This window comes from Rhincodon typus, chromosome 13 (assembly GCF_021869965.1).
Source record: "Rhincodon typus isolate 14 chromosome 13, sRhiTyp1.1, whole genome shotgun sequence".
In the NCBI taxonomy this organism is placed as follows: Eukaryota; Metazoa; Chordata; class Chondrichthyes; order Orectolobiformes; family Rhincodontidae; genus Rhincodon; species Rhincodon typus.
This window is the reverse complement of record NC_063344.1, coordinates 35,545,631-35,559,427: the sequence shown is the minus strand read 5'-3', so window position 1 is coordinate 35,559,427 and position 13,797 is coordinate 35,545,631. Positions and strand designations below refer to the sequence as shown.

General features: G+C 42.0%; 1 long non-coding RNA gene across 1 annotated transcript in view; it reads left to right on the top strand.

Moving 5' to 3' along the window:
- The window catches only part of LOC125484764, a 28,180-nt gene extending 14,805 nt beyond the window's left edge, over positions 1–13,375 (top strand). The window contains exon 3 of the long non-coding RNA XR_007263587.1: positions 13,262–13,375. This is a non-coding gene — a long non-coding RNA (uncharacterized LOC125484764). The remainder of the gene's footprint in view (positions 1–13,261) is intronic.
- Positions 13,376–13,797: the final 422 nt, after the last annotated feature.

The window sequence follows — 13,797 nt, the reverse complement described above, 5'->3', positions numbered from 1 at the left end:
AGAACTGAACACAATACTCCAAATGTGGTCTGACCAATGATTTGTAGGGGTGAAGCACCACTTCCTTGATTTTATACACTGTGCCTCTATTTATAAACCCAAGGATCCTTGTCGTCTCTGTCTTAATTCGATCATAAAGTATGGCACTACCTGGAAATTTATAGCAAAAGTGAACAGATTCAATGGTTTTCACATTTCCTGGCTTACTATTTGAATACTGCAATGTGATTGGTCACTCACCTTGCTCGCTGACATCTCCATAGCTACATACCATGTGACAAGGTGGCAGATTTAAATTGGACCACGAGAGAGGAAAATCCCATCACAGTCATCACCAGGCTTTTGTGGATAGCTTTCTTCAAGGTCACCAGCAAGTGCTTTCCCTTTACCGCTGATGGCAAAATCTGGGCCAGTATGTTTTGAGCAACAAACACGAGGTGTGGCATACTGTAGTTAAAGGTTACTTCTTCAGGTGATACTCTCCTTTGTTCATTATGTTTAGCAAAGCAGTGCTCAGTTTGTGCACTGTACTCGGTGCTAACACCGAGTGCAGGAGCTTCAGTCTCCAGGTGTGTTATTATGGGGAACAAGTGCCTACGTGATGTGCTTTGGGCTTCTGCCAGTAAATTATCACCCAGTATGTTTCACTAATAGCATTTGGAAAATTGATTTTTGTTTTGTCTTCAAACAAACAATGCAGTTTAAAAGGCGGCTGCTGCTGCTGCCACACATGGAGTAGGGTGTGGGGTGGATTTCAAATCTTTGGACGCTCCCGTCCAGTAGCTCAGACCTATTGGCTGTACAGTCAGGAGAGGAGTACGTTGTGGAGGGAAGGAGGAATTTGTTTATGGTGCACCGTAAAATGGCTTAATAACAAATTTGTGAACCATTTACACTTGACGTGGCTTCCGTTAACATTGAGGTTAATAGTGAAAACAGGCTGCCAATTTGCTTTTGGCCCACCTTATGTTACTGGTGTTGACAAGACTCAGCTCTGTTATAATAAGAACATAAGAACTAGGAGCAGGAGTAGGCCATCTGGCCCCTCGAGCCTGCCCTGCCATTTAATAAGATCATGGCTGATCTTTTTGAGACTCAGCTCCAATTACCCGCCCACTCACCATAACCCTTAATTCCTTTACTGTTCAAAAATTTATCTAGCCTTGCCTTAAAAACATTCAGTGAGGTAGCTTCAACCACTTCACTGGGCAGGGAATTCCACAGATTCACAACCCTTTGGGTGAAGAAGTTCCTCCTGACCTCAGTCCTACATCTGCTTCCCTTTATTTTGAGGCGATGCCCTCTAGTCCTAGTTTCACCTGCTAGCAGAAGCAACCTCCCTGCCTCCACCTTATCTATTCCTTCACAATCTTATATGTTTTGACAAGATCTCCCCTCATTCTTCTGAATTCCAATGAGTATAATCCCAGTCTACTCAGTCTCTCCTCATAATCCAACCCTCTCAACTCTGGAATCAACCGAGTGAATCTCGTCTGCACCCCCTCCAGTTCTAGTGTATTTCTTCTCAAGTAAGGAGACCAAAACTGCACACAGTACTCCAGGTGTGACCTCACCAGGACCCTATACAGCTGCAGCATAGCCTCCCTGTTTTTCAACTCCATCCCTCTAGCAATGGTAGACAAAATTCCATTTGCCTTTTTAATTACCTGCTGCACCTGCAATCCTACTTTTAGCGATTCATGCACAAGGACACCCAAGTCTCTCTGCAGAGCAGCGTGCTGCAATTTTTTACCATTTAAAACATAGTCCATTTTGCTGTTATTCCTACCAAAATGGATGACCCCACACTTATCAACATTGTACTCCATCTGCCAGACCTTTGCCCACTCACTTAGACTATCTATATCCCTCTGCAGACTTTCAGTGTCTTCTGCACACTTTGCTCTACCACTCACCTTAGTGTCATCTGCAAATTTTGACACACCACACTTTGTCCCCAACTCCAAATCATCTATGTTATCTCAGACTCCAGCATCGGCAGTTCCTATTATCTCTGCTAAAGATGTATGTTAGGTCTGAGACTAATGGCAAAGTGTAAGGGAGGATTCAAGGCCTGGGCTATCCAAATCATTCACCTTTTAAACACATATTATGTGAGAGATGGTGGAATCTGTGACGCTTCTGCACATTTCAGGAAGGAAAGTTTTGTCCTATGCCTGGTTATTTCATGGAATGCTGCAGCGTTTAAGGTTGTGGAATGGCTAATGTGCCATCCACGTGTTCAATTTCCCAAATTAAACAAAGCATTGCAGAAAAACATGCACACATTGCAGGTCATTGTAATTCAAACTGTTTGAGAGGATGCTCAGGCATGGTAAGGTGACAGTGAAAACTCAGAGCAATGTAAAGCATTGAATTGATACTGATGGCGAAACAGCCAGAGGGAGCGTTCTCAGAATGAACGGAAATTCGGCAGTCCATAAGAAGGAGCGGAATTCCTGATTTGACTCAGGGTCCTGATCCCCATCTTCTTTCTTAAAGGATTCCTCTTGCTCCTGCACCTAGTCCCCATCAAGCACTTTGTCCATTGCCAACTCATTTTGTGAAGGGCACACCACACCAATAGGATGCAGGACATCCTGTCTGTGCTGTACTATATGGCTTCAGCTGACCCAATCCATGCATCAGAATGTCATTTTCACAAAGCCTATGTCAGTTTTACAATAACCCTGGTGGAAGTGGGGCAGTGTTGTACCTTTGTTCAGTTGGAGACTGTGGATTTCTGAGAGGTGTCATGAGCCATATTTAGAAGGGATTTCCCTCATAAGGACTGAAGGCAATGGAAAGAGGTTGGCATTTGTGGGAGCCAATGATGACTGACAATCTTAATGTACTATCCTACTTCGCTGGCTGTGTCAAGGGAGAATGATATGAATAGGTGGGCTTTGGTGAAAATTGTGTCAGCAATATCCCAGCTGTAGTTAGGGGATTGTGTAATCTAGAAGTCCCGAGTTGTTTCGTGAAATGGCAAGCATGCAAAAAGATGAAGGGCAGGCGTAATCGGAATGGGATTGATACTGATTTCTTGTGAGTTTACGCTGGTGGCGTCGGTGTGACATGATGGCTTGGGATAGCTTTTGTCTTCTTCTGTAGTGGGTCTCAGTCATTTGCAGCCTCCTGCACTGAAGACTGTTGATATGTTTCTGTGCCAGAACCCTCCACCTCTTTGGAAGCTCAGGTCCTGCTGCTTCTCCATCTGAAAGCTGTGCAGACCTACTGTTACTATTGGGCCTGCCGAAGCTCTTCTCTCTGTTGTCTTCTACTCCTATTTCTTTGGATTAGCAGCACTGTTAGAAGAACAGCTGGATTTATGTCACCATCTTTTCTTAAATTAAAGCAGTGTGAGAAAAGTGAGGAGATTATATTTGTTTTGATAAAGGCATTGTTTTGATTTGATTTGATTTATTGTCATGTGTACCTAAGTACAGTGTAAAACTTTGTTTGTGAGCAGTACAGGAACATCATAGAGTGAAAAAGAAAACTTGGGCAGAGTGAGGCATGCAGGTTACACCACACAGGACATGCGCTAGGCAAGATCAACATTAGAGACAGTAGGAAATGCCGCTGCTGGAGTCTGAGATAACAAGGTGTGGAGCTGGAGAAACGCAGTAGGCCAGGCAGCATCAGAGGAGCAGGAAAGCTGACATTGAGGCTCTGGATCTATCTTCAGAAATGGGGGAGGGGAAGGGGGCTCTGAAATAAATAGAAAGGGGGGCCAGGTGATAGAAGTTGGATAGTGGAGCAGATAGGTGAAGAGAAGACAGACAGGTCAAGGAGGCAAGGATGAAGCTAGTAAAGGTGAGTGTAGGTAGGAAGTGGGGTTGGGGGTTGGTCATGAGTTAGGAGGAGCAGATAGGTGGGAGAGAAGACGGACAGATCAAGGAGGCAGGAATGAGGGGGGGTTGCTGGTCTTGGGATGAGGTCAGGGGTGGGGAGATTTTGAAGTTAGTAAAGTCCACATTGAGACCATTGGGTTGTAGGCTTCTAAGGCGGAATATGAGGTGCTGTTCCTCCAGTTTTCGGGTGGCATCATTGTGACACTGGAGGAGGCCCGGGATGGACATGTCATCCAGGGATTGGGAGGGGGAGTTGAAGTGGTTCGCAACTGGAAGGTGTTGTCATTTGTTGTGAACTGAGCGTAGGTGCTCCACAAAGTGGTCTCCGAGCCTCCGCTTGGTCTCCGCTTGTAGAGGAGGCCACATCGGGAACAGTCGAATCAATGTACCACATTAGCAGATGTGCAGGTGAACATCTGTTTAATGTGGAAGGTTTTTTTGGGGCCTGGGATGGAGGTGAGGGGGGAGGTGTAGGGGCAGGTGTAGCACCTCCTGCTGTTGCAGGGAAAAGTGCCGGGTGTGGTGGAGCTAGTGGGGAGTGTGGAGCGGACGAGGGAGTCACTGAGAGAGCGGTCCCTATGGAAGGCAGATAAGGGTGGGGAGGGAAATATATTCTTGGTAGTGGGGTCAGATTGCAGGTGGCGAAAGTGGCGGAGAATGATGCATTGAATCTGGAGGTTAATGGGGTGATATTTGAGGACAAGGGGAATTCTGTCTTTGTTTTTATTGCGGGAAGGGGGTGTGAGGGCTGAGGTGTGGGAAACGCAAGAGATGCAGTCAAGGACATTTTTGACCACGTGGGGTGGGGTGGCGGTGTTGGGATATTGTGGTCCTTGAAAAACGAGGACATCTGGGATGTCCGGGAGTGGAACGCCTCATCTTGGGAGCAGATGCGGCAGAGGCGGAGGAATTGGGAATAGGAGATCGCATTCTTGCAGGAAGATGGGTGAGAGGAAGTGTAGTCCAGGTAGCCGTGGGAGTCGGTGCGCTTGAAATAAATATCAGTTTCAAGGTGGTTAGCAGAGTTGGAGACAGAGAGGTCCAGGAAGGAGAGAGAGGTATCAGAGATCATCCAGGTGAACTTGAGGTTGGTGTGGAAGGTGTTAGTAAAGTTGATAAAGTTAGTAAAGTTAGTAAAGATCAACATTAACAAGATCAGCATTATTTGAAGTTAGAGAGTCCACTCACCAGTCTAATAACATCAAGAAAGAAGCTGTTCTTGAACTTGCTGATGTATGTGTTCATGCTTCTGTATCTTCTGCCTGATGGAAGAGGATGTAGGAGATCATTACCGGGGTGCAATGGATCTTTGATGATGTTGGCTGCCTTTCCACAGCAGTGAGCTGTGTAAATGGAGTCCATAGATGGAAAGTTGGCTTCCATGTTGGTCTGGGCTGTGCACACCACTTTCTGCAGTTTCTTACTGTCCTGGGCAAAGCAGTTGCCATACCAGGCCGTTACGATCCCAGGTGTATCTGGTAAAAGTTGGTGAGGCTACTTATGGAAATGCCAGATTTCCTGAGTTGCCTGAGGAAGAAGAGGCATTGCTGTGCCTTCTTGACAATCGCATCTATGTGCGAAGCCCAGGACAGGTTGTCAGTTTATCGTCACTCCAAGGAACTTGACAGTCTCAACCTTCTCAACCTCTGCACTGTGGATGTAGATGAGGGCATGTTCTCCTCCTTTCTTTCTGAAGTCACTGATCAGTTCTTTAGTTTTGCTGACATTGAGAGAGAGGATGTTATCATTGCACTATGTCATGAAGCCCTCTATTCTCTGTCCTGTATTCTGACTCATCATTGTTCAATATCCATCCTGCCACATACCTGAGACATACCTGAGCTCAGACATCTGTCACAATGAAGCTGCATGTTATGACCACAGAGGGTATTATGTAGCTGGCTCAAGGAGCCAAGTTTAGTATGCTGATAAATAGTTTACACTAATGTATTTTTAACTCATGTAAGGCAGCCCAACAATGTGTCAATGTCAATAGGCAGCTCCCAGGAGGAGCCCTCTGCAGCCCACTTGCTGTCTGCCTTATTAGTCATACCGTAACTTCCTTCATGTTTTGTGAGAAGATATGACATCTGTAATGTATTGGTTTTTAGTTGCTGAGACCATGTGCCCTGGACAAGTGCAAAGATGATGGATGAGAGTGCCCTGTTCTATTGCATCTAGCTGAGCTTAAAGATTCCAAGGTGGCAATTGGTGGGCACAGTGTACTTTGTGAATGTTTTTCAGAATTGGATCCTGTGATGAATGTTGACTTTCAGATTAACTGAATTGAAGACAGATGAATAACATTGTTTACTCACTACAGCCATGATGACTGCAGTGGCCCATTAGCAAGCTTCACCTTCCAGCTGCACTCCACCTTCATTAAAAAACATCTCATACTTACTCCTCTCTATTTAGCTACACTTGTTTTCCACATTGAAGCCTTAATTATGGCAGGTAAGGTTCAACACTTGCATCTGCAAGAGTGGTTTGTGGGCTCCATCTGAGACCCATAAATTATCCTGCAACCCATCATGTCTTGCATTTTTCCACAAATACTATGGCTCTTATGATCCTTCATCCTCCCCCATTTCAGTTGAGCCCTTTACATCACCTTTAATGTGCAGGCTTTACCACTGGTGCCAATGATTCTTGAGGTATCTGTGTCCTTGCATCCTCCCCATTTCAAGACCTGTGTAAACACGACTTGCCAAAACACAAGACCGCACAGTTCCCTCCTACACTGTACATCTCCCACCCTGTAATCAGCATTTGCACTTTCTGAATTTGACCTTTCTTCAGCAACTGAACATGGTCAGGCTAATTCCCAAACTTGCGGACCCAGATTAAGTGCAACTAGTCCTTCTAATTAACGAGAATGGACTATCCCCCAAGCTGACTAGACAGCATCACCCCAACTGACCACGGTCCACTCCCCATATTAAGTTTGAAGTAGCGCCTTGGTTGACCAACATGTAAGGCCTGGCCTGCTTTTACCTATCTGTCAGGACTGACCATGGCCCAATCTCCAGACTGCAGTGGCAATGATATCTCAACCCGCAATGGACCAACCACCTGGCTGACTGTGGCCAATGTCTCGACTAGAAATGGACTGACTGGTTGTGCTGATTTGGACAACTTGATGGATCTCCTGATTTACTGGTGTCTGCTCTTGGCCCACTAAACGTTCCTCTCATTTACTTTCTCACAAGCCATTATCTTCATGCACACACAGTATTTGCTGTGTAAGTCGCTAGTACATGCTGCACACTTCTGCTGAGACAGTACCATGCTGTACAGTGACATATCTCCCATACTCTGACATATCCTCTCCATTGTTTCTTTCTGCCATCAGCTGCCTGTGTTAAAGTTCTACCTCTGGGACAGAAACAGACTACATTTCTCTTTGAGCCAAAGTTCGAACTTTGAGCTAGAGGTTGCTGTCTGGCCCTGTGTGCAAATTCATTCACTCTCAGCCAGAATCTGATACATAAGTAGCAGAGGTACAGCAAGTGTGAGATATGCTTGAACTTAAGTTGGGGTCCTTTAAAGCGTTAGTTAATGTGTCATCGAGGTTATGAACAACTCAAGTTTGGGAATTAGGACCTGCCACAAGGCTCATGCTCTATCACTCTCACTATTTCCAGCAACATCTCCCCCACTTCATCTCACCCACCACAACTCCTAACATCGCTAACCCTGCCTGCATTCACACTGCCTGTTGACTTGTTCAGTACACTTCCCTATGTACACCAATATTAATAGCTCTGCCATGCACTTTCATCTCCTACAATACCTGCCTCTCATTGCAGGGGGAAAACGTTCACTATATGGCAGAAAGAATTAAGACAGGTTGTGCACTGACTAACATTAGGCTTTTTACCTGTTGTGAGCAAAAGCAATCCCCCTTGACTTGACCGAGGCCTGATGACAATCATAATAAGTTTCCTGTCCTTGTGTTGCACTAAACGTCAATGTAAGACAACAGCAATATGAGCCTAGTATCTCTGGCTAAGCGGCAAAGTACAAAAAGGATGGACGGCTTGATAAATGTTCATGAGCTGGGTGCATGTTCGTGAATGCACTGTTTCCTCACTGCAGCATTACAATAGTCGCTGCTGGTGCAGCACTGAAGTGCAGAAGCAATCTGTAAGTGAATTGGAGATGTGTCTTGAGGGTTCTTAGAATCTGGCACTTACCAGATGCCAATGTCTGTGGAGATAGGGTATGTGTGGCCAGTGCCCATTAAGTGTACGCTCAGATGCTGGTGCCCAGTTTCTTTAGAGCAATTAGTGAGCTGAATCCACCAGGGTTGTCACTCTGGTTTTCGTATTGAGTTTTCCTGATGTCTAGCTTGTTCAGTGAGTCTAGTGTGATAGGAGTATGAATATTAATGAAGTAGCATTAGCAAGACATTTTATAATCAATAATGACCATCGATAGGCAACTTGCTGTGAGAGTCTTACCACACACAAATGAAATGCATACAAAATGAAGCAATATGATCTTGACTTTGAGATGGGCCTCACCAAACTTGGTGCCTGATTCTGCTGCACAACTCACCCCAGGTTATATCTCCTAGACCCTCATAAGATTCTACCCTAGGAATCAGGTCCTGATGTAGTCTTTAAATGAAGTGGGAGTAAGGATGAGGAATCACTGGATCAGTGCAGATAGCCACATTAAATTTTACATTCTTTTGCTGTTTTTATTTGATTTAATATTTTCAATGATCTAAAACTATCTCAAGTACTCTATTTAAAGTTTACTTTCTGTGAACTTTTTCCATCTAACTTCCAGTATTCACATTTATTATGGAAGATGCCTGAGTAGCATTATTATGGTGCATTTATAACCACTGGGCAATTAATGTATGTGCTGACGTAACATTTTGTATCAATGGATTATAAAATTTCATTGCTATCTGGAAGCAACTACAAAATCCTACCAATTTTATATCAGCAATCTAACGGTATACAATGGAATATTTGATGTGGGTACAAGTTTAATTATGACTTAAGGGGTTAACTGAATTTCAAATGATTATTGATGACTGAGCCCTCTTTTGACTGTGTGCAATGGTTTTCTTTTTTCATTTGTACAGTTTTTGCAGACATTAAAGTGGAATTTTCACAATGAAAGTTAGCTAATAATGTATGAAAGAATATGTATCACGAATGCTAATGTATGATAGAATTATTCTGATCTTGAAAGTAATATTGATTTTGAAATCGTAAACTATTATTCACTTTTTATATTATTGATATAAACACAACTGAGAACCACTTCTGATGGAGATGTGAAAATTAAATGTTTGAATGAATTGCCATGTATTGATCACAAATTCAGACTTGTAAACTGATGTAGATTAATGTGGATTACTCAGATATTATGGTAGGGAAAAGAAAACAAATTACCAGCATCAGAACGTAATTTTTTTAAGCCTAATAAATGCTATTTCATTTAAAGTACATGTCTGACACACCAGATCATCACATTGTGTAGGATATTTAAAATTAAGTATGTTCTTAACAAGTCATGGATCAGCATAAAAATAAAATCAGTACAAACTGATGGTGGAATTATTTAGTGCCCTTGCACAGTGAAATAAAGCATTTGCAAGTAAAGAAAAATCTCTACAGTAAATGGCATCATAATACCATTTATGTGTTGCCCTCAAAGGGGCAGTATCAGTGGTATGAATTGAGACCAAGGTACTCTCTAAGGATGCATTTACACTGCAGCTACTGATCTGAGGCCAATAGCTGCAGTTCAGGTTTCAGCCAGGAAGCACTGTGTTTACATTGTTTGGCTCCTGTCTGGCTGGAACTCTAATCATACTGCTCAGGAGACAGCAATGCACATGCTTACATACGCACATGGACAGACCTCTCTCCCAATGGTTGATAAATGTAAATATTTGAAGGCTGGGGAGGAAAGAATACCTACACTCTAAACATTTAAATTAAGGTCAGGTAGGTTTAAAAGGTGCCTGGGGTCCAAACCTTTGAACATTTTGTAAATCAGGTTTGACACGATGCTGAACTTACACTCCATTCAGTGTCAAACCCTAGTGGTGTGCATCTCCATGGAGTATCTCTCCACTTCTTTCTAAAGTCAGATTGGATCTGACTTTGAATTCATATCACAAATATAACTTTGATATGAATCACTTCACACCAGTTCAATATTTCAGTATGATTGTAACAAACAGAAAGGAAAATTGGTTGGAGTACGTAGGCAGCCAATGGATGACATACATTAAAAATCCCAGCCGTGCGGTCGTCATATGTGCAATTATTAGAATCTTCCATAAATTTTCAAATGATTGCCAAAAAGATCTTATAAACTTCAGTTAGATGGTGCAGTATTGCACTATTTCTGCACTACTTGTAAGCACATTCTCATGTAGGGTATGGAATTATCGAGAATATATATCACAGTCCTACCCATATATGTCAAACTCAGTTACGTTGACATTCCTTGTATGTAAACGAAGAAATGTAGTTCTGGCCCTTTCTAGGCACTCATGTAACAAATACTTACGACGTATGTCATTGTCAGCATAAATTCAGTTGCACCTCATTCAACAAAATGTTTAAGTCCTTAACAGTACTAAAGGCCTTCTTTTATTACCATTTATGTCGATAGGCCCTTATCTTCATTCGTGACATATGAGTGAATGTGACACATGTTTATTAAGCCTGTAAATTAACAGTATTCCAAGTGCCAATCATAGTTTACTTATAATGAATACAGTGATGGGAATTCACTGTAAATTTGACTTGAGAATGCCCAAGGATAAATATCATACAATCAGAGCAATGGAGAGTAGAGTGGATAATCCAGAAAATAATGTTCACCATGAAGCATAACAGCCGATATAGCTGGTGGAGATCTGTTAAATGCAAAAAGATTGAAAATAAAGTAGAGGCATACATTGTGCAGATAAAGAAAAGGAAATGTGAAGGTGATGGGCATTTGCAAAGTGATTCATTGAACACAATGGCCAAAACCCACCATCACAATTTGATCAAACACAATATATTTATTGGTGAAACCAAAGATTTGCCAGTCAGCAACATATGAGAGTGTCAGCATCAACATTGAATGCCTTAGTCACAGAATTATTACAGCATCAAGGAGACCATCCATCCCATTATATCTGTGCTGGTTCTCCAAATAAGCATGTACCCCATGTTGTTCTCCCAACACTTTATAGCTCAATAAATTATGATGTTTAAAAAGCGTAGTCTATTTGCCATTTAGAGATTAGTGACAAAGCCTGTTATCTGATACTTTTGTGGTATTAATCTTAAAGATCCACCACAAATTACTGTATTTCATCAAAAAGTTATGGTCAGTGCTATTGATAGTCCTGCTCGCTTTGAAGTGACTGGTACATGAGAAATTCATCTTAAACCACATCCTCCAACTTCCATGTTATCAAGTCAGGCAATGAGTCAAGAGGTTATACAAAATCTTACACACATTATCAAAAACTATTAACTCATAAATGGTGACAATCATTGCTTTAGCAAGGTGAATTAGAAGGATTGACAGAAATCCTACATAGGGTTTTATACAATTTGATTTTTTTAAAGAATTTAGCTATTGGTTCAACAATTCAATTCAAAATTAGTTTCTTCTGAGATGTAAGGCTTTAATTAGGTGGGGAACTGGACATGGAAGTTAATTCTGGGCCTGACCACATACAGTGTGCTTTAGATACACCCCACTCAGCTACTCAGCTCTGCTATTTACAGATTAGAGAAAAAGCTGGTGTCACTCAGGGATAGCAAACAACTCCTAGTGTTGGATAGAAATGAGAGGACTTTCAGTCTACAGCGTTTGACAGCCTTAAGAGCTAAGATGGGAGCTAAGGATGAGCAACAAGAGTATCAAGTATATGTTACTTTTGCTTTGGGCAACACCTCCCGATAAATATAGCGATGCATGGCCTAGGGACTACTACAGTTGTCAGGGAGGTTGGATCTCTCATTTGATCTGTTGTGCCCCACTTTCATGTCTTGAGATCACCATGTTACCCTGGACATGCAGCACTGGAAGATGAAAATATATATCACTTCTGTAAAGATGAAACAAGACAACAGCCAACAAGAAGCCAAGGAACCTGAAAAAGATGATGAGACTAATGACACCAATATTTGGTGTGTAAACGTGAAGAGAGACATTGAGCATTTATATTGGTTTTCACATGTTTGTTTCTAATCAAATGCGTAACTGCATGCCTGATTAATTTGTAAATGCTACTCCAGAAAAAAAGTATCACAATTTTAAAAAAAGCCTTTAAATGATCATTTTTAAAAGTACTAATACAAATAAATACAAATAAGCATGTAAAAACTTAAAATTCACAGGTTTTGTGTCCGTGATCTGATTTTTAACTGGCTAACTGCACTTTTAATTTCTTGACATTTCATTAAAAGGAATTTTAGTTTCATTATTAACCTGTCATTACAACAGAGTAACATTTAAATGTTTAATATTTCTTATATGTAAGTAATTTAAAATTACACAATATTGCAATGGCTGAATAAATGTACTGTCTGCTTTCATCAATAAACAGCTTATTTTGACAACATTAAAATAATTCTCAATTTATCAGCATAAGTGGGTAAGACTGTAAGACTGGTAAACTTTCAGTGGTGCAGCTAATATAAATTAAAGGTTGCACATTAAAAAAAAGCAAAGATATTTAAAGACAGCGGTGTTACATGTTATTAGTTAACTACCGATGGTTTACAACTGCACACTATAACTAAGATCCTGCTAGTGATGATTTAAACATCAAAAAACATTACAACACAATCAAACATTCTGGGGGGAATTTTCCTATTTAAAAAAAAATGTGTGGGGTGAGGATGTCAGGTGCTCCATGACCAACAAAACTCTCCTGATCTTCAATCAATCAGCTCATTAAGGGCTGAAAGGTAAGGATCTCACCCAATCACAGATCTCAACCCTGGTGACTTTGGAGGTGGTCACAGAATCTGCTGGCCATTCAGAAACTTGCAGGTTCTAGGTCTTAATCTACCAGCTGATTCCTACTCCTTGGAGAATTCAGTGATGAGAAGCTAAATCATTTTTAGCTTCTTGTCTTGGGATGTTGGACACAGACAAAGGGAAATCAGAGACCATAGGCAAGGGCAAGGGGATAGCTTTCAAAGGTCACTCTGTTGTCCCCAATTTATGATTTGATTGCCCCCACTGTGGGGCAAATAGAAACCTTCTGTAGTCCTGCAGATAGGTCGACATGGCTTCCCTGTAGGGAAACTAGCTAATATTTCCTAGCCACCAGGGAAGTGGGTGATCAGGATGATGACCAATTGAGGCCATTAGGTGGCCATTAATTAACCATTTAAAGACTTTTTTGCTGGCAGGTCAAAGAAGTATCCAATGGACCTTCTAGTCCAGCACCTAACTACTGAGGTGACAGAAAAGATGTGAACTTTTATCCAGGCTCAATGTGCCCCATTATTTCAACTTCTCACCGTCTTCAGGTAAGGGAAAATTCTGCCCTATGTCTGTTTATAACCTGCTAACTTCATCATATCATTTCCTCTTCATGCATTCTATTGTATTATTGCACAAATATCAGAAAGACACTATATCTTAAAGATAGCTAGATGACATCTCAATATGTGATGCGCTAGCATAAAAGGTCCCTGATATCATAGAATCCCTACAGTGTGGAAGCAGGCCATTCAGCCCATCGAGTCCACACTGATCTTCCAAAGAGCATCCCAACCAGACCCTCACCATCCCTGTAAAGCTATATTTTAACATGGCTAATCCACCTAACCTGCATACCTTGGGCAAGTTAGCTTAGCTAATCCATGGAATTGAACCCGGGTCCCTAGCGCTGTGAGGCAGCAGTGCTAACCACTGAGCCACCATGGTGTCCCCATCTTTCTCT